This window comes from Struthio camelus, chromosome 14 (assembly GCF_040807025.1).
Source record: "Struthio camelus isolate bStrCam1 chromosome 14, bStrCam1.hap1, whole genome shotgun sequence".
Taxonomy (NCBI): Eukaryota; Metazoa; Chordata; class Aves; order Struthioniformes; family Struthionidae; genus Struthio; species Struthio camelus.
The window spans coordinates 21,127,486-21,153,968 of record NC_090955.1 but is presented as its reverse complement, the minus strand read 5'-3'; the positions used below and the strand labels follow the sequence as shown (position 1 = coordinate 21,153,968).

Sequence of the window (26,483 nt, the reverse complement as noted above, 5' to 3'; positions counted from 1 at the left end):
TTTTAAACCTGATGTTAGAGAATTAAGAGGTTAGATCGAAAAGGTTCATCCTGAGTTATTCCATGATATAACATGTAATTGATATTTCAGTGCTCAGATCAGCCACACAGTGTCGCCCTAGACCATCAAAAAGTCTTGTAAAAGGCATTCTGCCTAATTAGCTTGGAAAATTTGTACTATAAGTAGTCTGAAGAAATGTTCTTACTTCCTATTCAATTAACAGCTTTCTTTGGGGAATCTACCTCATCCTGCATGACGCATCTGTAGCCAGGATCCAGCTGTCTTCAGGTGTTCATGAAATTTTGGAGGAATGCCATCTCCATGCTTTAGACTAATTGCCATTGGCAACGTGCATTTTTATTTCTTGTTTCTGTTCGAGACCTTGGCCTCTACCTTTTTCATTTTTAAATAGAAACTGCCAACACTAGTGTTTTGAAATTATAATGATTACAGGTCAAATACATATTTTTGCAAACTTTTGAAAGATAATTTAGATTTTAAAGACACGCATGTGTTTCAGAAAAAGCATGAGTGTTTAGGATAATTCCACTGAGTTACTCCAGTGAAGCTTCAAAATAGGTCCCAAAGCAAAACCTGATATTGGTCGTCTTCATCTTTGGTTTCTGAAAGTATATGGAATAGAAATTGATTTGCATTCCAGAGCTTACAGTTGCTTCCTATGGTGCTGATTTCAAATAAAAGTTTGTGCTCTCCAGATTTAGACCCTGATAATACAAAATCTTGCCAGAACAATCACTTTCAAAATATATGTATTTTTTCCAAACACAAAGCCATATCGGGAATATTGATAGTAAACTCTTGTGGGTTTTTTTGTGGTTCCCAATACCCACCCATTTACTGTTTATGTTCACCTGTACAAAGTTTTTCATCTGCTGAAAGAACTAGTCCTTTACAGAGAGCATCTTTTCAGCACCAAAAATTTTTTTCTTTTTACAAAAAATACAGAAGAAATTTCTCCTTTTTCATATTTTATCCTTGGGAGCAATAAGACCCTCATTAAGTCCATATTCTTCACTGACACGTAAGTAGAGAAAACTAAAGAATATCCTCTACGTCTAGCTTGCTCCCTCTGTGAATTTATTCCAGACGTTTGCCAGTATAATAAGCTCAGAAGACGGTTATGGAAAGAGAGTGAAGGTGGGAGAGTTACAAAAATATGTGGTACTTCCCATGTTTTGGCAGTATGAAAATTCATACACACCAGGGGGCAAGTGTATAGTAGGATGTAATTTTTAAATTTTGTCACTTAATTTCTCTTACAGCATCTTTTTACCGCTCTATGGCCAACAAATACCTACAACTTTCTGTCACTAGGTACTGTAATTCATTCCCACCTATTTCAGTTACTGGAACTACAGTGTTTCTTTATAGCAAAACGGTAGCTATACTAGTCTACATGCAGCACTAAGAGACACTACGCTATACAGTGGTTCTACATTAATTCAAAACTACACGTCGCAGATTCCAGGTACCAAAATTCCTACCTGTCATCATTCTGGATATGGTTTATAAGGACCACCTATATCACCACTCCATGCTGTAACTCATCACAGACAGTGAGAAAACATACAAAATAGATGCCACTTCTGTACTGTGTTCCCTTTCTTGACATGAACTTGAATGGTTTAGCAAGTAGGGATTTTTGTTTCTTGGCCAGTCCTGTATTATAGAGCTTTCTGAATTGTCGAGTTGCAATCTTTTGGGAGGATCAGCATGTTTGCTGGTAACTACATTCAGGTCACTGGGATGTCATTGCCTCAGCTCTTACAGAAGAAGTTTAGACAGTCTTAATCACTTGCTCTGCATCTCTGGGTAGCTGATCTCAGGACAAGGAATAGACAATGTGAGATCCTCGTTCATACTATGTGTCCTGATAAAGCTGATATGAAAGCACAGGGCAACTAGGCCGGAAGGTCTAGCTTGCTAAGTTCATGCCCCAGTGGCAGCTTTTGTATGTTAGTCAGTAACCAGAGTGATACACTCCTAGAATGGATAATGAATCTGCCAATACTGGTGCCTCTTAGACTGATGCAAGCTTAACTAGCACATTAATGAGTATCCTGAAAGGCAAGGTACGATGGAAGGCTAGACAGACTGCTAATGTTTCCTGTCCCTTGCTGTTTCTTACTGCCCAGCCCTGCCTCTTCAGGGCAGGAGCATCTGAGACAGGGTGTCTCCCATTTGCAACACTTGGACACCTTTGTTTGGTATCAACATTGCAAACGATTTAAAAAGTATAATTAATCACTGTTGCATAGTTTTGTAGGTAAGATACAATTGCTTTGTGCCTGAAGAACTTTACTGCTTCTTCATCTATGGCTCTGCATTCCTGGATGGGCGGGAGATTAAAGGAAACAACCAAATCCCAAAGTAACTGTTTTATATTTTATTTTAGTGACACTGATATCTGTGTCGTAAGATTCTGAGAGCAGGTGTTTTGCTCAGAGGTGCAGGTGTTTTACTTAGAGGTCACAAAGAATATTTTCCTATGATCTACACACAACTACACTTCCTTTAGCTCTATGCATCTGTTTCTCCAGAGTCATCTCTAGTGTTTATTTAGCCAGGTTTCCCTCACACTTTTTTCTTTATAGACTTCTGGACTTAGGAAACACTTTCTGTTAAAACTAAAAATATACCTTTCAAGTTTTTCCTTAAAAGTTAGCTCTTCCCAGATAACCTTCAAATACCTACATGCTCAAGGCTCATCCTTTGCATAGTAATCACAATAGTTTCCCTAACTGGTTTCCACAATAGCATTTCTCACCTCTAGAGGTTTTATAAACAATTATTTTTATTAACAGAAGTCTCCTGCTATCTTCAGGGGACATCAGATAATAGACTGATGAAGAGAGATTTTATAATGCATGGCACTGTTCAAAGCTATTAGCCATTCCCGGAATACAAAACAATGCAACAATTTGGAAGTGAATATTTACAAAAAGGCTTCACCAGGCTTCAATTTATATTTTGGACAGGTTATATCTTTGGATAAGTAGTGCTATATTAAAACAAATTAGTTAAGATTAAATCTGACTCTCGGCTTCTGGAATATAGAAAATGATGGGTGGGCAATTTGTTTTCTCAAAATATTTTGTAGTAGACTTCAAATTTATCTTTTGCTAAAGAAAAATTATTGTCTACATATGCAATGAAACTAAACAATGAAACAGTTCAATCAATACAGAAAGCAGAAAATTCTATTAACCTACTTATTCATGTTCACAAGAAACTAGTGAAATCATGATGCCATAGAGATATGAAGTTACCTATATTTCAATAGTTTTGGCTCTTGAATAAGAGTTATAGTGATTATAGCTAAAATTTAAGTAGGAGGCGAACATTTTTTTTCTCCCTTCAGCAACAGATTCCCTCTCTTCATGAATAAACATTCATGTTCTCATATATACACTATCAAATCTGTAATGACTGCTCCTAACAAAATGCAAAAAAAAAAAGGACAAAGCCAAGAGATAGCAAAATAGCCTGCCATTGAACTGCTTAACTGTGCTTAAAACAAAAAAAAAAAAAAAGAAAGGATAACTCTTACCATCTCCCAGAAGTTTGAAAATTAACAGCTCAGAAGTCTGTGGCAAAATTCAGAAATGCAAAATGCAATTACAGTCATCGATTTGTCTGATATCTTTTTGCTTGGGGACTAGCCAGTGGAAATGGGTGGAAAAAGACTGTGAGGATTTTGCAGGCTAGTGTTTGTTGGGTTGAGGAACTGGATTCTTTGTTCCCTCCGATGGGATATTTTTGGTGAACCAAAATGGTGTGTATACTGAGCTTGTACTGGCAAAAGCAAATGACTAGTGCATGATGGTTAACTGCACCACTGAAGCATATGTGCAGCAAGATGTTCTTGAAGTCTGTTGACATTTTATGGCTACACGGAGTTCTATTCTAAAAAACATACTTGCTCTGGAAAACCAGAATGTCTGCAAATGACCGTTTAAAACATCTTATTCTCTCTTATTTGTGGTCAGTCCCACCAACTTTTTGTTTTGTCTTATCTCCAAAGTGCCAGCTCAATTTTCATTCTCCTTTCCTGTCCAAGCAGGACGCAATGGCTCACCCCAGAACTCACAGCTGCTCCTGGCCACCAACTGGCAGTCAATTCTGCTTCTGGTTGCTTTTAATAGCTCCTTGAAATTCACTCCAGGCTCCTTTTTTCCAGGGTCTGGGCTGGGCTGCTGCTAAAAATGACTCTTAAGAAGTCCTTTGGAAAGTCCTAACCACAATGAGATTGCTGGGAACAGTGTGTGAGCAAAGCCTCAAAAGCAGGCTGAGAGAACTGCAGGGATCTCCCAGGGACTGGCTTGTCTCCAGGAACTGTGCCCTTACTACTTTTGCCTCCTGGCTACAGTGCCTTCCTTCATGGTATATTCTTACATTCTTCTAATATATCTATTCAAAAAAAATCTGCAGTCATATAGGAGTTCAATCACTGTGGGTTGGTCAATGTCTGAAAGCTTGTGGCCTAGATGCAAAGGATGCAACAGTCTATTGAGTTGACCTAAAAATTAATGAATGAAAATTAATGAAAAGTTTAGCACAGAGGTGTGCACATTCCTGTTAACTAGAGGCTTGCACGTCCTGTGGACAATTCAGCACCCCAGGTATCCTGCAGAAGATTGAGATTTAACATGTCACCAAAAGTGTTTTATTCAAGGAATTAGCATATTTCATTATCAGAAACTGAATTTCTAACAGCATGAAACCACTCTCCTGTATAAATTTGTGACCTATAATCAGAATATTTAACAAGAGTGTTATTGCTTAAAATCTCAGGATGCATTTTTTTGGGTTTAAAATAAATGAACAAGCTTTGGTAAGACTGGTTTGTCTAGGCTTTTGTCACTACTAATGTGGACAAATGTACGTATATACGATGAATCTATTTAGGTATATACAGTGAATCTCTATTTATTTTTGTTTTTTCATGTTTCAGGCTCCAAAAAAACAAGCGTGGTTCTTGTTAGCTTTCCTATTAACTCCCTTTTGTTATCTATTGGTCTTTCCTCAATTGCTAGAGTGCTCAACCTACAGCCTGCAGATTTATTTTTTTGGGTTCTTCTGCAGCCTGACCAGCCAAGCAGCCCAAACATCCCTGGGCTGTAATAAGTAGGCACAAAAAGCCCCAGGGCTCATCTAGTAAAAACAACAAAAAAAAAAAATCTCATTATCGGAAGAAAATTCTGAAAAATTACCCACAATCTAAATTACTTTTCTTAATAGCTTTATCTGCTAAAATTGAACCTTTTTTGTATGAACAACAAAATGTTACCCTCGTCCCTTTTTTAATTGTTGTTCTAAAACAAAACATCTTTTTATGAAATCTTTCAAGAACACTTAGGAATAATGGAAGGAAATTCTACTATGATTGAACCATACATTAGAAGAACATACGCACATACAGGAAAACAGAACAGCTACACCGTGGAGAATACGATATTCAGTACACGTTTCTTTTAAGTACTGAATGAAAAGGCAGCCTGAGAGTTTCTATTCTTATCTAGAAAAATGTTCAGCAGGACTAGTGCTCTCAGGAGAAATTAGCACTTCCTGTCTTGTAGTGTATTTGAGTTGACTGGGTTTGCACACTTATCAATGCCCCCATCTGGGGCTCTCCTGGGGCTTTCTGGTAATCCATCCGCAGTCCTTAGCATCTCCATCACAACAGGATGTAAGAGTGGGAATAAAGCAGAAAACCCAGAATATTTGGGTTGACTCATTCATCTTCTTTGAAAGAGACAAGTAGAACAGAAAATACCTTAAAAGTTTGGGCTGCTTACAAGCAGGAAAATGCTGGAAGAAGGACAAAAGACTAGCTACAAGTATTTTTATTTTTTATTTATTTTAGAAAATAAAGTATTCACCCCAAACCTGAATTAGAGGCTATCTGGCAAAGCTATTTTAATATATATCATAGCTTTGGGTGGGTGGGGGAATTGTTTCATTGCTCCATCTACTTTGGACATTATAAGATCTCTTGGTAGATCTATGTCCAAAAGTTGTAGATTTCTAAATGGAAGATTGCTTTGGAGCACTGTTTTTCCTGCTAGGTTGTCCATGTTTTGCTATGTATTGCAAGTGATCCAGTTTCAGCAGGTTTTTCAGAATCAGGTTGCGATTTAGGCCCCATTCAAGGTAACAGTCAGCAGGTTAACCTTTTTGACAGAGGTTTCTTGCAAAATGAAAATAAGGCTAGTTTGCTGTTGGTAAAACTGGAAAATCCATTAACTCCATTGTCCTCAGCATTGAAACAGGAAATACTCAGCATCTAATAAAACTAAACAGAGCCCTTAAGTGTTAAAATTATGTATGTTTATTCTTGCATTAATCCTTTGCTTTTTACCTAATATGGTTTACCTTTGACTACAGACACGAGAAGCGCTTCATGCATACTGACTTTATATTTAGTCCAGTTAGTTGACTATCACAAGGGAAGGGGAAAAAGCCTCAAACATATGCTCTGGAAGGAACGGATTTTTAGATTTACGAAGTTCAGTCTCTATTGTATTACATCCTCAAATTATATTACATGCTCCTTGTATTACATCCTATCACGTCCTCCTACAGAAAATACTCTAAAGAAAATAAAATATTTTCCAAGTATTATACTATATACAGCTAGGATAACTGATGTTTAAGTCCCTCCCCCCCCCCATCAGTTTTGAGCAGATACCCTTTATCTTAAAAAAAAAAAAAAAAAAAAACCCACAATTTTCCAGGGAATTATCAACTTGCAAGCACCTATTTTGACTTCTTAAGTAGAAAAAAATCTATAAAAGAGATTCAGGTTTTGAAGTGTTTTCTGTCTTCCATTCCACTACACAGAACTGTTTTCCTCTTTCAATTAAATTTTTCAATGTGCAATTGAAATGTGATTAGCAATGTGATTAGCCTATTTTTATTTTAATTGAACTTGGAAGGAATAGGAAGGAAGTGGTAGTAAAAACACATCAGCCCTACCAATTCTAACACATTGAGCAGCAGCTTACCTCAGGAAATAAAGTCTGTATGCAACTCAACACAAAGGGATGAACTCTGGCTTTGGATTCTGTCTTGAAATGTCCTTAATTCCTGGAAAAACAAAAAGAATTCCACTTGTTTACTTCCTCTCCAGTATATAACCTGATGAAACAACTTGATAACCCTTTAAAATTGAAAAATTCCTGTTAAGATTTTTTTCCCCCTTTATTTTAAGTTTTTCAAACACTTTGCCAGTAAATTGCATTTTGTAGCATGTCTACTGCTGAGGCTCATTCTCATGCTCAGCCTCCAGCAAAACCTTTTAAAAAGCTAGACTAATATTTACATTTGAAAGTCTTGACAGAAATACTCTAATTTTGTCTATGTTTCTCTGCTTATGAACAGAACATAATATAGCTAGCAGAGGCTTTATAATCTTCATCACATGGGCTCTAAAACGGACAATGAGCTTGTGAGGGAATCATTTCTAAGAGTAAAAAGATACTTAACTAGATGGCCTACTATGATGCTGATTCAAATGTCTTTACTGAGAATGACAGACTAAGTATGCGTTTAAAGTAAATGACATGCTTATGTCCTGTAACTTAAATATCCCTTCCTAAAGCAGAGACAGAATTCTTCTCTTCCCTGATTGCTAGTTTATTAATAGAGGCTAGTGAATACGGACTATAAAATCACCTTTTAAATTGGAGATAAGCCAGAAAGCACTGGCAGTCAAATGTGATATGCAATAACAAACTATGCCACTTATTAAAATGGAAATTCACTCTAAAACTTCTTGGCAGATATTAACCCATTTAATAACCTCTGGTGCAGCATTTATCTTCCTTAGAGTAAAGGCTGCAGATCTACAATAATATTTGAAGAACTTTAAACACTGTAAAAACTGCATCTTAGGCTCCAAGGTTGAAGGCCTAAGAGCTGCTTATTTCATGGTTAGCTTACTAGCAAATGGGGAAAGAATACCCTTCAGTTATTACTATACTGAGGTGTTTTCTCTGGCTACGGTGAAGCCGTTCATCTTCACTGAAAGGTCCACACTAAAGCATGTATAAAGGAAAAAAAATCTCCTTCAGTTGTATCATCTCTTGTATCAAGTTTATTCCTTGAAAAGATTTCAACATTACCACATTGCTACCCTATGTGCTCAAAACCAGGTCGGGCCTACATGGGAAATGGTGTCTTATTAACCTTAATCTGCAGTTACGCTAGGTGAAAAGGTGACCTAGACGTGTTAGCTGGAAGCAGCTGCTGATGAAAGTAGAAGAATTTGAATAGTCACTCAGTGCTTTTTTAATGATAAATCAGTTGTTATGCAACTCCTCCCTTTAAAGAATGTGAAGAACTCAGACAAAAGCACCATCCAGGGTCAATAACTGTAAAATATCTTTGTTTCCCTTGCAAACTGAGACAATTCAATCTCGGATACAATTAAACTGATTCATTTAACAGGGTTGTTATTAAATATATTTTTACCATAATTAATTTCAGCATAGATTTATAATCTCTTCTAGTCATCATACATTAAGAACCATACCTTTGTAAATATAAATTAATGCCAATCAAGTGCAGCAAATTATTTCAGATCTATGTCTTTTAAAAAATTCTCTGGAAAAAAAAACTCACATAATCATAGGCAAGTATGTGCTTAGCATCATAGCTGCTGCCTTAGAAACAAGGAATCACATGACACACGGTGCTAGTGGAGCATGCTCAGTGCATAAATAACGCAAATTTTTCTTCTTTTGTTCTGAAATCTATCTTATATTTCCCTGCTGTCAGCCACAGCAACGAGAGCTGCTCAATTTGCCTCATACGTAAAAGCACAGTACAGGTGACTGGCAGCATTGTATACTGCAGTGCTAAAATCTTGATGAATGCAGAGCAAAACAACATGTACTTTTTCCTGTGGGGAAGTTCAGCTTCCCTGCAGGTAGACTTCCAAAAGAAATCTCAGCAAAGTGAATTTCACTTAGTTAGAAGGGATGAATTAGCCACGTGACAAGAAGCAAGATATTTTCTGTCAAAATGGATAAATGAAAATTTTTCTTTATTTCAATTTTATGAACTGTTTCTTTCTCCTTGTTGATAACCTCAGTGTTCTGACAGTACTTAAACTAAAAAGAAAAAAAAATACTATTGGGTGAAGAAAAAGCACACAATCAAGTACTAAGACTTTGCAGGATTCCTTTGCAGTATGTTTTTTCAAAAAGGAAACAGCTGCTTTAAGATGGAAAAGGATTCTGATCTCTGCACTGCAGCTCTGCTGGTTGGCATTTGTATATAACAGTGTGTCTTGAATACATGATGAACCATTCACAGACACCCAAGGGCTGATGGGAGTTGGAATCTGAATTTATTCAAGTCCATGCCCAAACTGATTTCCTTAAAGAATAAGACCTCTGTTGGAACTGACTTGAATCACAGTTGTTTTTCATTGCTAAACTGAGGTAGATGTTGCTGACAGTCCTTTACAAATAGCCCAAACCTTATACGTATATAAACATGGGACTGAGTTTAAAATTCCTTGCCCTAGGTTCATGACTCGTGGTGTTGCTGGACTGCAGGCTTTCATGAGTCTTTTAATAGTATCACTATACCCATAGATACTGTTAGGCCATACTGAAAGTAACAATGAAATGGAAACTAAGGAGAAACTCCTGAAAAGGATTTGTCTCACTTACCAAAAAAAAAAAAAAAAAAAAAAGCTCCTTATTCTGGAATAGCTGGCTTTTTGTTGTTTAACTTTTCCTTAGAGGTTAAAAGTATACGATTTCCAAATACACGTGAAGTGCATAATTTTACAGATAAACTAAAAGGCAGAAGTAAAGTAAAAGCAAAACTACTTGTGCCTTTCTTCCTGTACCCAGTAACCTAACCATGAAGGCTTTCATGTTGAAAGGCTATTGAACACTTACAAAGAGAAAAACTGGCAAGTTCAGACTTGTGTAATACCTGCAAAGAGGGAGTTGCAAGAAGATTACAAGGCTCAGTGTAGCGACAACACATCAAATATCTATGTGCTTGCTTCATGGGGGTCCCCATTTTATAGTACAAACTAAAGCTATTGCTATTCTTCACAGCATACCAAGTTCACAGCATGAACAAGGAAAGACCATGAGCTAGCAGGAGAAGTACCGTTTTCTTCTTTTATCTGACAATGAATTCCCACTTTCAAGAAACATTGCTCAGCTTTGCCCATTGCTGGGCTAATGCTTAGGAGGCGTCTGAATGAAATGCATGGGAGAAAATGGTTTTAAATTTGTCATCCCCATCCACCCACACACAAAGTTCATCACAAATGTGTTTTTTGCTATCCCATATATATCTTTCTATTCTATAAGCAGACATGACAGATATTGGATACAAGGAGAAAAACAAGCCATAAGCCACTTGTGAACTAAAATCGGTGCCATTTTTTTGTTGAAAGCATATGAACCTAAAGATAGCTGATGTACCGCAGTGTGGCAACAGCTAGATGCAGACCAGGAAAGAGGTCAAGAACCATCGTAACTCTTCACATACCCTCTCTATTGGCAAGCAGAACCACAGCAATGGCCAAAAATATGCAAAGAGTAAAAACAGAGCTAGAAGAAACATTTTTGGGCCAACAGTAATTTTTGTAAGAAAAAATTATTTTTCTAAAACTCTTAAATTTCCTAATTAATTTCTGGAGGAAAATGTTTACAGGGATGTATCTCCCCTTCCCAAAAAAACAAGAAAACAAAATAGTATCCTAGAACTACTGAGTAAGAGGAGAATAAGTATATTCATCACAAATGTGGATGCTGAAGTTCCACCATATCCTTCCATTGAGGGTTATGAATGTTCTGAGAAGAAACCTGTGGACTTCTTCCTACTGGAGTGGTCTCACTTTACCTAAAATACTTAAGACCATTGGAGCCAAGAGCAAATAGAGAAGACCCTTCCAGCCTTTTTTGGTAAGACACTGAGTTGGGAGGGGAAAATCTGCCCGACTTCTCAGTAGGAATATAGCCTTGTGTCAATCACAAAGAAGAGATACAATCTTACTGTCACTCCAAGTTTCTCAAGTAGTCATGCAAAGCTCCACTGCTATGCTCAAGGGTCACAAAATAAATAAGACTGATCCAGCAGTGTTAAATTTCCCTAATGAACTTAAAAGCCTTGAAGTGCTGTGATAATAAACGATGCTCAGAAGCTAAAATGACTGGATTGAGAAGCATTTTTAAGATTAGTTTCTTCAGTTATAATCCAACTCATTTTGTCACTTAAAAGAACTGCAATTAGAAAACAAATACTTCTTTTTTCTTTTCCATTTTAAGGATATACTTACTACCTTGTAGTCAACATGCCAGAAAGAGGTTGTTGAATACAGAACAATGAATATTTCTTTCAACAAAAACTTCTGACTGCATCTTGAAAGCACTTGCTAAATAAACATAAATTTCATAACACCAATGCTTTTTGTGATAAAAATGATAGTTACTAGCCTGAATTTGGATGGTGATATTATTTTAAGAGATGTAGTTCTCACTTTCAAGTTATTCCGTTGTCATCCTACAAAGTGCTCTTGTAGGTAGAAGATAGACTTGTAATTCCTTAAGAAAAGCACACACAATACAATGTTCAAAACAGCTAGGCTTAATACATACCTGCGTCAAGGAAGGAAATTGTTTTCTAATGCATTTTTCATTCTTTCTGAAATAATTTAACAAACTGAAAAAATATACTGCACAGGACAAAAAAGTAACAAACAATTTTCTGGTATAAAAAGTGAATTTGTTAAACTGGCTGCCTGTCCCTTTTTTCCCCATTAATCTCAGGAAAGAGCAGAGAGATAGTTAGGCCCTTAAACATTACCATAAAAAAACAGTCGAGATGGGATGCATAAATCCTTGAAAAGGCCTTTGTGGTGCTAACTGTTCTGTTCTACTCTTGTATGTCATAGACTATAGGTATTTTGGAGAGACGCTTTCAACCAAAGCTTTCATATAAGTCTGGTTTTTGCAAGGTTCTACTTCAGAAGCACAGATATGAATGTTTACTTAAAAGAATCGTGGTTAAAATGTTGATTGTTATTCATGTATCATTTTTTTCAAAGTGGGTTAGATTGTCTTAACAGGTTCCATTTATATATTTTTATTATATACTTGTATTGCAGGCTAACTTTTCTACTACCAAATGTCATCATCAGCTATATATGAAGATGATGGTGTTTCTTAAACTATGCAATGTGGCTCCCCAAACCACATGCTGCTAAGCAGAACATATACTTTTACAGAAAGTTAGAAACTCCTTCAGACTACGATACCGTTCATAATGAATTGACGATTTGTGAGGCTAGCAGCTCAGCTGCAAATATGAAGCCATTTATATGTCTGTATAGCTCAAAAGGCATGTCTGATTCTGCAGCTGATTTTTCACTGTTCACTTCCTATCAAGTTCTAATGATTTTCTCTGTAGATAATTACATTGTTCTGTTCTATCTCTACTGATACCCATAATTTTACAAAACTATTCTCAATTTAAACTTGTCATCAGCAATGGAAACTTAAATTGCACACATTGAAGAGTTGATCTTCAATACATCAAAATGAAAGCAAAAGAAAATGAAACAGATTGTTTAAAATAAACATCATGACAGTTTGATTAATGGAAAAGTCATAAACTTCTGTCAATGGGTGTTAGGGTAATCTGCAGTTGAATTAAGTCTTGCCCAGAAGCCTTGACATAAGATAATTTATCCAATTCAATGAAGAGTCAACATTTTCAGTTTTCAAATAATAGATTAGTCGTTCCAGTTTTTTTAAATAAGTCTTCAGTAAGAATATAGAGTTGCTAAAGCTAAATGACCTTTTTTTGGTCTTCTCCAAAGTACTTAGTTTTGCACTAAATAACAATGCAATTATTACCACATTAATAAAGGCAATATAACTTATTTTAAAATTAAAAGAACACCTTATGCAGGTTTACTTCTTCACAGCAACAAGATTTTTTTCTTTTGTCACGTTGATCCACCTCTTGTCCTATGGAGACAAACTTCCTATATTTCTGATAGGCTTTTCTAGCCTTGACAGTATCTTTAAAATATAGTAGCCAATAACTGCTGCTTATGGAGTTTTTTAGGTTTTAGGGGGGAGGGGTTGCTAGCATTTATTCTTGAGAAGGCCATATATTAGAGCATAATACAAATCTAATCTTTGCTGCCTCTTGGAAAATGGCTGAGAGCAGTACATTTCTTTGTAAATCATATTGAAATCTAGTGAGAAAAAGCACTCTGCAGAGACCATATAGCGGTATTACTAAATGATGACAAATCAGACTGCTTTTCCTCAGCTATAGGCTTCCCTATACCCAGTTTTGCCAGTGCTGTCCAGATCAGCCAATGGTTAGTACATGGACAGTAACTGAAAGGATGTAAGTCAAAATAGCTTTCCAAGACTAGAACTCATCTCAGGCTCAGACTCCTCGCTGTAGAAATAATTCTGGGAAACGGAACCATAAAAGATCGTATCAAGACAGGTGCTCCACAAGCACTTTTTAGCATTCCTGCAAGCACGCTAGTAAATTTTCTTTTCATTTTCCTTACGTTTTTATCATGTTGTCATTCAGTGACAGTATTTTAAAGGTATACATTCAAAATATTTATTATTTCTGCTATTTCATGCTGAGGTGCCATTAAAAATGAGTCAGACAAATATCTTATACAGGCTTTGACTAACTTAATGAAGGATGGACGTGATTCAAAAATTTCTGAATTCAAATGATTCAAAAAGTAATTTTATGAGTTGGGGGGAGCAGGAAAATTTCTGTCACTGAAAAATATCAAGTCAAGAAAGTGGAAAATCAGGCACACGAGACAGAATTCATGTCACGCAACACAGATCACATTGGTGGCTGGCAAAAACACAGACATACCTCCCTAAAATATCTTTATCATTGGTTCAAAGCCTAACATGCAGAAGGAGATACTACATACTTCTTTCATGATAAAATTATCTTTTCTGGAAATATTGTGTCCCCCAAAACCCACATGCAAGTTCTCTTCTGATCTAGTAACTCCTGAGATCCACTTTTAAACACAACTGCTTCTGTATCTTTTACAAAATTATCTGTTAAATGGGAAAGTATTTCTACAGATTAAGGTGACAAGCTGCATCAGAAATAATGAAAAAATATCTTGAGAAGTTGGAAGGAAAAAGCAAGAAAAAACGGAAGGAGACTTGTGGATGTTGCAAGAAAATCATTCCCACCCAAAATATGACTTATTTTTTTTAAAGTTATTTCCCATCTACTTTGCACAGAGACTTACTCTCTCCCTCCTCCTTGGGGTTGGTAGGGGGGCTGTCTTTCTCTGTGTTCAGAAATATCACATTATTACTATATTACTGAAAAATTAAATTTGGGGGGTTGCAAAAAAGCACACATACCCTCACCCACTCACCCACCCCTTGCTAGTGGCATATCACCCAATCTCAGACAAATTAATGAAGTTTTGCCTCTCCAGCACTCAAATGTTTTAACTCAAATAGACTTTCTTCTAAAACACGTGCTGTAACTCAATCATAAGTTACTAGCTTTGATGCAGTAAGTACCAAGAAAAATACATAGCCGTGCTATCTACCTACGATGTCAGAACAGATCATCATATTTTGGCTATAAGATCTATTATTTGAACATTCCACAGTGTAAACATAGCATTCAAAAAACACTTGGTAGACAAATGTTTTCATTTTTGAATAACTTCCAGATATATTTGTGGAAACAATTATCTTTTTATCCCAAGACATGTCTGGGTTTGCTCCTAATATGATTGACTGAGGTGCTGTGCAGATGGTGAAGGCTACAGTCATTCATCGCAGTAATGTATTTTGTTGCAGTGACCTCATTGTGCTCAAAGTTAATACTCAGTTACACTTTTAATTATCATAAAATCCTTTGTAAATGTGAGTTATTACCAGTAACCTATGAATAGATAATAATTGCTTATCCAGTGGTATTCTCATCACTAGTTACTAGTCTTAGTACAATACAAATTGAAATAATTTAGATTCAAGCATAAGACAAATTATCACTACCATTTGGCAGGTTTGTGATAATAAGCAGATGCTGCTGCATAATTAACAATTCTTTGAAGAGCCAGCCTCTGATAACTCTGTTTTTACTAGAACAGCACAAGAGGGGAAACTGCTGCCTTACCATAGAGTATTAAACATTTTTAAATCAGATATTCATTTATAAACGTAATGGCACATTTGATCAGATTATCACATCTTAACATGCGAGTGTTGATTACGTTCTTATCTTCATCAATTAAAAAATTCATTCTAACAGAACGGAAAGTCTGAATACAATCCCAAATGTGGAATCACGACTACTGTTTCTTTCTAGTGTGACAGTTTATAGAAACCTCAGATTCCCTTATTCCCTTCAAAGTTATGTCCTATGCACACTAAATGCTATAGGAAAAAGCATTAATTTTACTGTGTCAGTGCATCACATCTGCAGTAAAGATCTAGCACCAATACAAAGTAGGGCTGATGTCATACATACTGAACCTGTGACATGGGAGCATATTACCTGTGTGTGCAAGCGTTGTTCCAAAACTCCCAAGGTGGTGCTGTAGAGCGCTATTGCGTACCAATTACAAGATGATCACACTGGAACCTTTTTGCTTTAACATCTCAGAATCAGGTATAACAGCACTCAAGGAACACCATCAAAATGTTCTATCCTAGCATTCCCTCACACAACAAAGTTAGGGACAGCATATTACCTTGCGATGTTCCTACTAGTACTATTCCCCTTGTTATTTACATGTACAGCTAATACAGTGAGTGACTGGATGTAGATGTCCCTAACCATCAGAAAATTTTAGGAATTTTCTCTTCTCTTCTCTTCTGTTCCTCTTCTCTTGTCTTCTAGTTAGAGGCTAAGTAATGACAAACCTGGAAATTTAGGGATTACAAGTGCAAAACAAACACCACCCTGGGTAGACTTGCTCTAGCAGCTGCCAAAGCTTTTACTGAAAAATCCCTCTAGCGGTACAGTAATCATCCTGTTCTGTTACAACATTGCTGCTGTTGTTACTGTTACCTCTTCTCCATTTTCTCCTTGGTTGTATGCTGTGTATTATGTAGACTACGCACATACTGGAGCAGGGACTAAAACTCAAGCCTCCTCAGTACTACCATAACTGCAAACTCTCAGTGAGTAACAGTTTCACAACAGAGGTGTTTCTCACCTCACCTCTGCTTCTGTTTTAATTATTGTCTATTTCTTCAACATATTACTTTTTGATACAGGAAAGAGTAAGTAATTATAAATACAAAGTTTCAGCTGCAAGGTCTTCATTATGGCTCTAAATATTGAAGCGTAAAAAGTAAAATTTTTCTGGTCCTGAGAGTTCTCAAGGTAAAATGCACCCCTTTATGTGAGATGTACTTTGGATTTTGAATATTTGGCAGGCTATTTGTTTTCTGGGTGGTCTTAACATGTCTCAGTTCCTCTGGCAACTGAACAGACTTTTACTCTTTTCCAAAGCAGCTGGCCTTATCCTCTCTTTTTGAAGTGTGCTGTTCAGCCACTTAGTGCTTTCAGTTTCATGCAGAAACTCTATTGTAGAGAGACTTTTGAGGGTTCTTAAGTCAAACAGACAGAAAGTTTGTAGTAAAACTGCATTATGCAAAAGCTTCAACAAAGATAGACAGGAGAGACGAGTTAAATACATCATCGCAAAGGAAGAAGGATGTTTTTAAAAGTCTCTGGAATGAGCTTGACAAGAATCTTTTCAATTCTTACACTGTCTCTTAACTGTACTTCTGAGAAATCTATTTTATGTTTGCTAGTGTACTTCCATCTTTCAAACAAGACAGCTGTTAAGATATTAATCTTTCAAATTTGATGTTGTTATCTGTTTACTGTGAGATAAGAATTCATGATATTTTAGCACAGCAACATGTCCTGCGATGCACCTCACAGGAAATTCAGGAGAGGGGTTAGGGGACACAGCAGAACCAAGTCTTGGCAGGTGTTGGCACTTACACGCCTACCAACAAAACGGTTGAATCAGACTTAATGAGTAGATTTCAGCTTCTTCAAAACAGACAGTATGTGCAATTCAGGATAGAAAGGCAAGTGAGGTGACAGTCTGAATACACTTGAATACTGCAGTTCACCAGTGTGAAATGTAAAGAAAGCTAGTAATTGGCCAAAGAAGAAAAGAATTCAGTCTTCTGGAGGGGGAGGGCCTAAAAAATTCCACAGAAAATGCACTACTTTAATATTACGAGCATTTTTTCAAACCTTCTTTCTAAAGTTCTAACATCAGTTTGTAACTACGGTAATAACAAAATCCGTTCCTAATGTAAACAAGAATTACTGTGAAGCCAGTTTAATATTAATTTTTTCCTGTTTATACAGTTGTTCTTATACGTTTACTAGTTTAGCTGTGTTCTGGGGAATGAGAAGTTATCATTTCAGGGGGAATACCTTTAGTTGACTCTTCCAAAGATTTCATGAGAGTTTTCTTTTTTTAAATATTGATGTTAAATTCTGAAATCCCAATAAAACCTTCCCTCTTTTCACTATGAATCTGGACTGTGTCAGCACATTATTAGATCCAGAAAAAAAATACGTTTCATTGTTATTTATTTAGCATGCACTAAAAATATTTGCCAACAATCACTGAAGCCTTTAAAAATATCATCAAAACAGTTCTGTTCACCTCCTTCTGATTATGGCAGGAAAACATTTGACAGCGTACAGTGGTGGAATCTTGACATATTTTTAAATGGGTGGATACCTAGTTTCTGCATACGTTGTTTTCTGGCTACAAAAGTATCCGCTCCTCAGAGAAACCTAGGTATTATTTTGTTATACTTTAGTATGAACCAAAAGAATTTTAACAAAGTGAAAATAAATCCCTTTCTTGTGGAAGGATATGCTCATATTATTATCATGACTTAAACGTCTTAGATTATGGTCTGCAAGTCAAGTGAGTCTTTATATCTGCATTTTGCACCATTTTTAAGTAATAGAAAACAATGATCTTTTAACAAACTATATAGGAGTAAGTTGGTGAGATTCATTATTTTCTATTAAGTCTAAATCTACATTGAGACAGTACTTAAACACAGACATTAGGAATATTACAGCGATGAATCATTGAGCATGACCTCAGAATATACACATTCAGCCTGACTGCATTCTACCTCCCTTATATTTTAATACATTCACTCATAACACTGCTTGGAGAAGACTAATAGTGTAATTAAAAATGGAAGAAATTTCAACAGAAAAAAAAAAAACAGGCTCCCAAGTTATATTTCCTAGCAGGTTTATCATTTTCTCATTTATGTTGACATCCATTATGTGGCTGCAAACTGCTAGTTCCCCCCAAATCTTAACTTACATTGGTATACAGCCCTACATAACTCTGTTAGGTTTCACAGTAATGATACTGTATTATAATATTGTAGCATCAGAAATTCAGTTCAGAATAGTTTGGTGCTACAAATACATTTTTTCCTTTCAGCTCTATCTGAATTTGAAATGATTTATACCAAACATGAATTATTGCTAAAATGTTATCTGTGGAAAGTCATCCACGAGCTAACTGCAAACTTAATTTGTAATTGATTTCATTCATTTTCTGAGCATATTTGCAATTAAGATAGCCTCTTTGCTATCTACACTTCTAAAATCAAAAAAAAACTGTGCATATAGGAGGTTTTTCTCCTTCGCCTGTTGTATTTTCAAGTTTTCTCTTTCCCCCAGGAGAGGTCTCACATGTTTGTCTAAGGCTAAATTAATTTAAGTTCATTCGCTTTGTCTTTCAGCCTTTGTGACTGAACAAGAGAGCTACCCGTTATTTGGAGCTTATGCTCCTAAGACAGAAATAGGTATTCTGAACTACAATGGTTACCTAAGAAATGATTTGAAATTCACAGAGGCTTAATCAAGTACTATGATGACTTGAATTATTCATATTACCAAAAAAAGTTTGGCATATCAAAAGTCTATTTGCCCTGTAAAGAATATATATTCTATTTAACGCCTTCTAAAATGTATGTTAAATGAAATGAAGATCACTATCAGAAAAAAAAAAAAAAACCAACAGTCAAAGTATTTCAGGAATCAGCCTCTTGCACAGAATACCATTTCCACCTCCTCTGAGAAAAAGGCACTTCACGTATTTTAGAACAGAAAATTTAACAAATTGTGCTGTATCCATAATATTTTTAAGTAGCCTTGATATTTTCCTAAGATTTTTGAGTTCTGGAGGTACTGTGCATTATTTGGTATGTTTTAGCTTCTATTTTATCATGATTTTTAAAAACTCCAACCTAAAACTACATGTATTCAGAATAGCCTTTGCTAGTTCTGAAATTAAAGTTTATATGGTGGCAGAATTTGAATACATGATTCAGTTCTAATGAAAATGCCATTCATCTGGGAGTGTGTAAACTGATGCAGATTTGACTTACTCTAACCTTAGTTATCTGCAATTCCACATTGTTAGAATAGGGTCATGTGCTCAGCATCTGCTATACTGACATTAAATGTCAGCCAAGTTTTAGTCCCAGTCTTTCACTAGCATCTGGATGATCAAGATTTAGTATCCCTAGTTCCCAAGTATGCTTATTCCTCCTCAGTATTCATGTTTACTTCCAATATAATCTGAATTTAGCTCTATTGAGTGATCCAAGCTCTTCTTCTATTTGGGCTGTACTTTTTGCTTCTCCGAAACACAGAATCTTCTTACTCGTATCTAAAAAGCAATTCTTTGCATAAAAATTGTTTTAAATTATTTTTTTTTCAAAGTATGCAATTCAACAACAGGGATTGCAAGTTCTGATCTGTCGTACCTATCTAAAATGGTCAGTGGTTGGAACCCTGATTCAACTGCAACCCAGCAACGGAGCTTCCCCAGACCACAGATGTGCAGACTGATGCAAGGCAGAGATTTGTCCACATTCAGTGGCAACGTTCAATGTTTTGAAAGTCTGAACCACAGACAGGAGATCTGTAGAATTCGGAAAAGCAATGACAAGAACTAAAAAGGCAACAATTACATTTGTGGAGTGTTTTATTTTCTTAAGGGTCTGTTTGCACTCTCATTTTATCTTAATGGGATACAGTGTAGAAAATTTGGCTCTGTTATTTCTCCTACTGTCTACCAAACCTGTAAACCTCAGCTTTTGATTATTCCTCTTTGTAAATTCTGTCCCCGAAATATTTGATGTTTGCTTTACTTTATTCTGTCATTCATTGGTACCATTAGGATAGACTCAAGTTCTCTACAGGCATGAAGATCAGTGTCCTTTTGCAGTATGCTACAACCACATAGAGGGAAAGACAGAGATCTAGAGAGTATGAATAGAGAACGGAAAGAGAAATGTAGATACAGATAGTGAAGTAACTTGCCCAAGAGTAAACAGCAGGTCAGTAGCAGAGCTAGAAACAGATGTTGGATATCAGGGCCCTGAGTGTACTAACAGGCCTTAATATCCCTGACCAGCCTCACCTGAGGCCTCTACCCACACCCCTGCTCACTGGTGCAGGAGCTCCATTTAAGCTCTGGCCTGGGCCTTCTGTCTCTGCATGAGTTCTGTTGTAGCTGTGTGTTTGCCCAGTTATGGACCCTGTTGATCTGGACCCTGACTCATGGACTGACTTCCTAGCTTGATGTTGCAGCTGCCTTGTTCACTGTGGACTTACCTGGCAATCACTGGTTTGTGTCTGTCCCTGACTTGTAAATTCACATTCCAAGCTTTACCTCTCCTCATAATGGACTTCTCTGATCTCAACTTCTGGCTAGCCCTGGCTACCCTCTCTGGGTCTGCCCTGCTTGCCTTGCTTCGGTACTGTGGGAGAGGGCCCTGCCTAGCAAGGCCCTGCTGGCTATGTTATTGTAGCTGGCCCCTTGCTCCTTAGGGAGTAGTTCCTTTCTGTGCCCTGATGCTGGATCTTTGGTGTTCTTATAAAGTGACCTACCTATTAGACTGCACTACTTCTTAACTCATACAACCTACTTTCCTATGTAAATCTCTGGCTTTGTAATGTTATAGCTTCTATGTCTTCAATTCAGCAGATACTGCAGAAAGCCAAAATGACTACATTTATTTTGGCACAGATTCATGTTCCCCCACTTTGGCATGTTTGCAATTATCCAAATGTTTCCATTCCAGCTTGCTGTTTGCTTTCTTTATGCAGCTGCATTTGGATTCTTACCAATTTCACATCTCAGATTGTGAATAGCCCAGTGCCATTTATGCAGGCAATGTGTGTGTGTGTGTGTGTTTTTTGTTTTGTTTTTTCTAAAGCAACCTTACTTTTGCCTCCCACATAAGGGCAAACAGAGGAGGAAGAAAAACATATGGCTGCAGAAGAGTCAGAGAGCAAAATAAGACAATAGTTAAGTCAAGGAAGTCTCCTGGTGCGGAGATCATGCTGTGATGCCACATAAATCCCTCTGTGTAGACTATAGGGGTATAGAGCAGATTCTTACTTGAACTGGATAACAGAATGGAAGACTGGTCAGTCATAGTAATTGATTACAGAACTGACAGTGTTCTCCCCTTTAAGCTTTCAAAGTTATCACTGGCTATTCAGGAAAAGCCAATTCTGACAATTTTGGGCAATGTGGGGAAACAGTGGTGTAGTTTACTATTATAGTATCTAGTTGATAGCTGGCATGCGTTCTTCATCTCCGTGTTACGCTCTGAGGTCAACAATTCCTCCTGCCTGTAACTTAACAGCACAGAGAAATAAGCAGCTGCTATTATTAAAATTGCATGATGAATGTTGGCTTGACAGAGCAGTGTTAGGCAGTTCTTCTTGTTTGCTGTAGCTGGCCATAAACATCTTCAGAGTAAACACTGTGTAAGTATTCTGTGGTCCTGAACTCAGAAAATGCCCCATCTGTCTTGTGTTCCAGATCTCCCACATACATTCTAAAGGCAAGGGCTGTGCCTCAAGCCTTATTCATGGAAAGGAAAAGAAGAAAGGACCCTTAATGCTGATTTACTTGCTAGTCGAGAAAGCATGAGAGCACCCACGTTTGGGGGAGAGGGTGGCAGATCACCCTATGGAGTAATGATGGCTTCATTCTTTGACCTAATCTGATCAAAAACTGTTCATCCTAGCATGTGCAAGCCTCACTAAAATGGATAAGCTACAGAGGGGGCCCCAAATAAAGTGCTTTAAATAATTCTAATAGCCTTCTATTAGTACTTGTTCTACCTCAGAACTAATGCACTGTAGGGACAACTAGAGCACAGAGCGCTGTTGCAGTGGATTTAAACATACAAAAAGCTTTCTTTTTTTTTTTTTTTAGAAAGAAGCAGGAATTTCACTATGTTCAAGAAGAATATGTAAGGATTTATTTCTTATCAGAGTCTGAATCAAAAGTGTATATTGTGGAGAAGGAAAAGCACCTACACCCTCAACTTTATTTTTCCTCTTGAATTTTTGCTGTCACAGTTATAAGTGTAGAAAAGTTCAAAGGAATTTAACTGATGCAAAATGAGGATCCAGCACCACCGTCCAGAAGTCTTGTACTGGAGTCTCAGAATTGTACTTGGTTTCATCAACTTTGTTCAACTATAACTTGGTATTTTGTGGAAGACTTAGTGCTCCAAAGCTCCACTTACGAGTGTGTGGATGGATGATAAAACAAGGATATCAAAAGGCTCATAATAATGCTCAGATCTTCAGAAAACAGTAAGAGAAACTGATCATCCAGGTTCACATATCCTGGATTTGACTCATGAGGGCAGTGCTTTAACATTCCATATGTCTGTGAAATTTGGACTCTATTCATAATTTTTATTTCTCATTATAAAATGAAGGACTATGAAATTTTGATAGTTGTTGAAATGGGATGTTTAACTTAGAGATTTTTAATTCTTTTTGTCTCACTTCTACTGCGGCTAATCTGTCTTTTTGCAAGTATCCTAGCAACCTTTTCCCCCTTCCTCTCCTTCTGCAGTACTGTAAAGGTTAGGTAAGGATTTTACAGAGATTGGCCTAAAATATAAAACAAACTGACAGAAGAACATTTCTTAAAGGCACAACTTGCTTTAATAATATTCTGGCAATTCTAACACGTGTTGAGAGAGAGGACAGGAAGCATAAAAAACAATCCTGAAATAACTTTTAACAGTTTGTAAGGCTATGAAATATTTGACTGAACAAGGGCATAAACTTCACAGAGGGCTGCCTCAGAACGAGGAAACACTTCCTACAAAGACTCTCGGACAAACTCTTTATTACAGTACTAGTGAGAATAAAACGTGAAGAGGTGTTTGTGGGGAGGAGTTGAAACATTGGCAAACAAGCGTGTTCTGTAGCAAATACTTGCAACCAAAATTGGATACTACCAAAGTCTCTGCTTCTGCAGTTGATTGTTCAGAAGTTCCAGTAAGATTTGTATCAATTATCCAATATTTAGGTGACTCTAACAAACACCATCTCCTACTCGAGCCTCACTTCTAGCTGTGCAGGCACCAGGAGCTGTCATGTTAGAATTCACCTTCCAGACTGCCACTAATCTTGATACATTTCACTTCAGGCTGCACGTAATACTAAAATCGCCCATTTCAATTGAATGCTTGCTTCTGACCTGATGGAAGGTTCTAATACAAATAGTTTTCTAATTAGTAGGCTATGTTTAGCCAATTATGGGATTTTTAACTAAGTACTTAATCAAGATCTACTAGATTTTTGCCTTATGTCCACATGGAATTGAAGCTGAATAGTTTGGCTTGATAGCTGGAAGCTGTGTAATCATGTTATGCAATTATCTGGGCTTTTTGCTTTTTTTTTTTTTTTTTTTGGATTTAAAGATCTTCTTGATCTATAAGACGTGTGCTCACCACAGATGCAAGTCGAAGAACGTCTTTTGCGAGTACTTATGCTTTTAAAAAATCTTTTATTTTAAGCCTCGTTTTATTCTGGCATCTCCAGAAGTAGGTATCTACCTTGAAGTAATAACAAGGGTGATCACAAGAGGGAGGGAAATAAAATTGTCCGTATGATGGGGTTTTTTGGAACATTATGAAGTAAGACTGAGTTATTTTATAGTTAATGTCCTTATTTTCAGGTTTTAAATTAAACAAAGACTTTTAAAATTTCCATACGCTTTCAGTTTTCATAGTCAAAACTTAAAGCCTCTACAATACTTGAGTCTTTAATATCATTCATAGTAAGAGCATTTACTGATCAGTGCCTCACAGGACTCTTATAGCTCCCTCAACCTATGCGCTCTCCAACATGTTTTACCTCATCAAGCTAAACCCAAATCCCCTGGACTCCTGAATTTTGTCTTTTATGTAAATTAGCCACCAGAGGGAGCCTGCATTGCTTAGCTGGTACAGAAGTGTTCCTATCAGCACCAAAAAAGTCTGCTTTGTTATCAGAAAGACTAGGTTGTGCCAAATCTGCTTCCCATGTAATTCAGGTGCTAACTACTGCTAAAATCTATGTAAGAACTTTAGCAGCAGCCAGAATTGTTTGTAAACAGTTCAACAACTATGCCTTTTTTCCATTTCTGTTTCAGGCTTATTTTACCTTTCTGGGCTGGCAAACTACACGTGCTGGCATTGAGTCAGTCATGTGCCACTGTTCTTCCACAGACTGTCAGCCCTACATCACGTGCAGGATGTCCAATGCTTTCTGAGTGTGCAGAACTTGCTGCCTGCCTACAACAGAGCTGTTCACAATCTGCTCCCTCACCAAGATCTCAGAAGCAGCCATGAAAAACAAGCCGGGAACAAGAGCCACCGCCTGATCCTGATCATCCTTTTTCCAGGCCTCCTTTAGGCATAAGGAAAGAGCTCAGTGTGGGAATCTGGCCAGGGCATGGCCAGGGCACAGGCAATGGGATTCCTTAAGGTGCTTTTAGCCCCTCTCATTCTCAGGCTGGCAGCTGGTGAGAGGCTCTTGCTAAATGAGGGTCAAAGCAGGCCTTCCAGGCCACTGCTCCCTCCTGAAGGTCTCCAGCAGAGCAGCCACCGGGTGCAGACCCTATGACAGATGAATTCAACATAGAGCTGCTGGCAGTCTGTGCACTGCCAGGGGCTGACTATCCCCCAGGAACTCCTGCTGAGAGGAACCTGTAAGGTCACCGTAATAGCGCCAGTTTCTACCACTTTTGTTTTTTCTAAAGGAAAACGTGTTGGTGTTTTATAGATATACCAGCTTGTCTGCTTGGGAGGAAGTGACAGGAATCTAATAAGGGGTCTCATGAAGAAAAACTTATATGTTTAATAAAAACGACAGCAAAAGAAGTTGAACTCAGAAGCTGTTTGAAAGGGCCCGTTTAATCTAGTGACACACTGTTCGACTGTCATATAGCAAGGCTGTTCACAACCATTCTGCTACAGATCAGCTGAACTTCAAGAATATAAAAGAAAACTTTAACATTTAAAGAATACCAACGCCTGTATCTGATGACTTGGGGAGAGTTAAAACAAAAAACAACCTTGCTTCTCCCCCCTCCCCAACAGTCACACCCCTTTCCTTAAGTTAGTTGGTGCGCTTGCAACCAAACTTCTTATAAATGAACATGGGGGGGGAGGGGGGAAGGAATAAGATGTTATCCTTCTCATGAAACTTCCTTAAATGCCCAAAACACAGGAAGGCGAAAACCAAAGGCATTGCTTTTGCTCCCTTCCTTCCTTTCCCGGCCTCAGACCAACAGGGGAAGAAGAGTCCACCCTGCCAGACCTGCGGGCAAACCAGCTTGCAGAAAACCAGCCACCGAGAAAAAAAACGCACTCAGGAGGCCAAATGAGCAAGTCGCATCACAAAGAAATGCCGCTGAAGGCTCAACGGGTACAAGGCAATATTCCACCTCCGAGTTACCATCAGGAAATTACCTCTGGATTCAGCACCAGGGAAAAACATCACAACCGCACAGCAAGAGGGGGAGCCTCTCTTCTCGCCTTCAGCGAATTCAGGTAAGCACGCTCTCGGGGTAATTCCTTCTTATTATTATTTTACACAGAAACACATACCTGAACAGTGTTTTCTTGCAGATTTTCACTTCCCTCGCCGTTTCTCGCTTTACTGCCCCGGTGGCCCCGGGTGGCCGACGCCGGGGCGCAGCCGGCCGCCCAGGCCGCCCCCCCCATCATGGCGGTCGCCTTCTGGAAGGTTCCAGCCCCCTCTCGGCGGAGGGCGGGGCGGCCACCTGCCTCTTTCCCAGAGGTTGCCCAGGCCGAGGAGGGCGCTTCGCAGTGGTGACCCTGGTGAGTTTAGCTTAAAGTAGGACTGAAATGCGATGGTTTCACCGCGTTTTACCTCAGGATAGCTTGCTTGACTAGGGGGGAAGGCAGTACAAAAGGAAATGCAGGTAGGGAAAACAAGGCCTCCTTCCAAAACGCTACTCTGACGTTTGGCAGGCAGCTTTTTCGGCACGTTTTTCTTGACCAGCAAATACAACTTTTATGCGCTATGCTGGAGATGTAGGCTAG

At 37.7% G+C, this 26,483-nt stretch overlaps 1 long non-coding RNA gene across 1 annotated transcript in view; it reads right to left on the bottom strand.

Annotated features, from left to right (window-relative positions):
* Positions 1 to 26,089, bottom strand: part of LOC138060931 (uncharacterized) — an 87,923-nt gene extending 61,834 nt beyond the window's left edge. The window contains exons 1-2 of the long non-coding RNA XR_011134433.1: positions 26,025 to 26,089; positions 7,029 to 7,110 (exon numbers count right to left, since the gene is read on the bottom strand). This is a non-coding gene — a long non-coding RNA (uncharacterized lncRNA). The remainder of the gene's footprint in view (positions 1 to 7,028; positions 7,111 to 26,024) is intronic.
* Positions 26,090 to 26,483: the final 394 nt, after the last annotated feature.